Here is a 3,006-nt window from a genome sequence, read left to right on the forward strand (position 1 = left end):
TTCTGTTCTCCTGTTCTTGGAGTCCAGCATCTACATGCATCCATCCTGGCTGCCCTCGACCTTGGGAACTGTGGCTCTTTCCAGGATCCATCCCACATCTTTTTTTTTTTTTCTGATTTAGATTCACTGTTGGCAAGAGAGGCCTCCACAGCTGAGTTTCTCTTGCTTGTGCAGTTGGACTTGCCTCTGAATAAGGTTCTTGCTCTGGGCGGATGTGGCCGGCTCAGCACCTCTCGGCACAAGTCTTGCTGACTCTCTCTCATTGCACCACCTGTTCCCAGCGGGCATGATGGAGGTCCTCACACTGGTGCATCTGCTGTCACAGCGCAGAGCCACCCAGCTCAGGAACTGCCCCATTCCCACTCCACCACTGAGCTCACCCCAGACCAAGGCAAACGTGTCTCGGACCCAGGTCCTGGCTCCTTCTTGTGCAATGCCATTTCCCATGCAGTTTGGGGGCATTTACAGCGCTCCCATCCTTCCCCACCCAAAAGGCTGTTTTTGATTCAACTTGGGCGAGAACCAGATCTCATTTGACAGACACCTGATGGACTGGGTAGGGAGATGGAGCCAAACCTAGCAGCAGAAACACAGTCCCCTACTAAGCCCCAAAGTTCATGCAAATAGCAGTACAATAATCTGCTATCATTTATACTCTAGTATCTTATATAGTGAAGTCACTCAGTTGGGTCCAACTCTTTGTGACCTGTGGACTGTAGCCTACCAGGCTTTTCTATCCACGGGATTGTCCAGGCAAGAATACTGGAGTGGGTTGCCATTTCCTTCTCCAGGGGATCTTCCCCACCCAGGGATCAAACCCGGGTCTTCCGCATTTCAGGCTGACTGAGCCAGAGGGCTTCCTAGGTGGCGCTAGTGGTAAAGAACCTGCCTGCCAAGGAAGGAGAGGTAATTGATGTGGGTTCACTTCCCTCAATTGGGAAGATTCCCTGGAGGAGACCATGGCAATCCACTCCAGTATTCTGGCCTGGAGAACCCTATGGACAGAGGAGCTTGGCAAGCTACAGTCCATAGGGTCGGAAAGAGTCAGACATGACTGAAGCAACTTAGCATGCATGCATACCTTATATAGATCTATGTTAGAAAGTAGGTGACCACTAGTCATGTGTAGCTATTAAGTGCTTGAAATGTGGCTGGTCTGAAGAGTGCTTTACATATAAAATATGCACTCTATCCTGAAGACAGTACAAAAAGGAAGTGATCTAATTCATATTTTCATATTGACTACACATTGAGGTGATAATATTTTGGATATATTGGGTTAAGTAAAATATATTGCTGAAGTAACTTCACCTGTTTCTTTTTACTTTTTTAAATATGCCTGCTGGAAAAATTCAAATTACACGTGTCTCCCATGTGCGACTTATATTAGTTTCCTACTGGGCCGAGCTGTTCTAGATTGTTGCTTCTCTGCAATAAGTTAAGGATTAAAGAAAATATATTTCACTCTAGGTATTTGAGTCACGGAGGGATTTAACACAGGGAATTAGGAGCTTACAAGGCTAAGACTGGAGGAATGAAAATCAACGGCAGGGAACTGGCTGTGGGGGATGGGTTTTCTTGGGTTTCAGATTTACTGCCGACTTTCAGAGAATCCAGAGGTACTACTGCTCAGCGCAGAGATCAGAAAGCTGCAAGAAAATGCTAACAGTCCCAGCTGCCCCACAACACCCAGGTGGGTGGTTGCTAAGAGCTTCACTGTTTTCTGCAAAAACTCACACCTGACAAAACCCATGCGTCCACCCTAGATGGAGAAGACTAGGCCCTCTCGCCTCTCTTCTGCCTCCCAAATCTCATACAAACACACATTGTTGGCAGCATTCACATCGCATCCAGGATTCCACATGCCATGGAGTTCCCAACCTCCCAACCCTGTAATACACCGGAGAACCAGAAAGAAGTGAATACAGATTTCTCAAAATAGACAAAAAACAAAACAACCTCATTCTCTTGAGTGGCGCCCTTGGCCACCTCTCTGCACTGAAGTCAAGTGGCCTCCTGAAGGCACTGCCCAGCAACTTCTATGTTGAGCTGAGCCAGTGCCGAGACCAGCCCGTCCGGGGTGACAGTGAAAAACAGGGAACATTACTGAAGAAAAACTGCACACTGTATGTAGGAAATCTTTCCTTTCATACAGATGAAGAGCAAGCCTATGAGCTCCTCAGCCAAAGTGGTGACATAAAGAAAATCATCATGGGCCTGGATAAAATGAAGAAGACAGCATGTGGGTTCTGCTTTGTGGAATACGATGCAAGAGCAGATGCAGAAAATGCCACGTGGTACATAAATGGCACTTACTTGGTTGATCGATCATTCGCACAGACTGGAATGCAGGCTTTAAGCAGGGCAGGCAGTATGACTGTGGGAGTTCCAGGAGCCAGGAACAAGATGAGTATCTAGGACTATGATGCTGGGAGGGACAGCTATGGAAAACTGGCCCCAAACCAGTGGGTGGTGAGAACGCCATCATAAAAACTTTCACTCCTTTGGTCTGTTGAATTTGACCTGTGTTACCCAAGATCAGCATGTCTAAATATTTTTTACCAAGCTTTAATCAATGTCTCTACTGAGCCAGAAGCCCCTTCTTGGTTTTCCTCCTAAAAATTATTAAAGAACAGAATCCAAAAGAAAGAAAAACAGCCTCCTATTCAGCACAATCCTTTAGGAGACTCTTGTTCGCTGTGTTGGGGTCCAGCATGGTGCCTGGCGCAAAATAGCTGTTCAGTAAACACTGAAAAATTGTGTTTGTGTTACAATTTTGCTATTGTAGATAATGCTGCAGAGGACATTCACAAGTATAACTCTTCCTGTTTTTTTTTTTTCTAATTAATTAATTTGGTTTTGGTGGCACTGTGTCGTCATTGTTGCATGGGGGCTTTCTCTAGCTGCAATGAGTAGGGGCTACTTTCAAGCTGTGGCTTGCACGTTTCACAGTGCGGTGTATTCTCTTGTTGTGGAGCACAGGCTCAGCAGACTCGAGGCATGTGG

At 46.4% G+C, this 3,006-nt stretch overlaps 1 pseudogene; it reads left to right on the forward strand.

The window, feature by feature from the left end:
- The first annotated feature begins 286 nt into the window (after nucleotides 1–286).
- On the forward strand, nucleotides 287–2,490 carry LOC148775873 (nuclear cap-binding protein subunit 2 pseudogene; annotated as a pseudogene).
- The last annotated feature ends 516 nt before the right edge of the window (nucleotides 2,491–3,006 follow it).

The sequence above is a fragment of the Moschus berezovskii genome, chromosome 13 (assembly GCF_049115385.1).
Source record: "Moschus berezovskii isolate FMDL1 chromosome 13, NW_MosBer_1.0, whole genome shotgun sequence".
In the NCBI taxonomy this organism is placed as follows: domain Eukaryota; kingdom Metazoa; phylum Chordata; class Mammalia; order Artiodactyla; family Moschidae; genus Moschus; species Moschus berezovskii.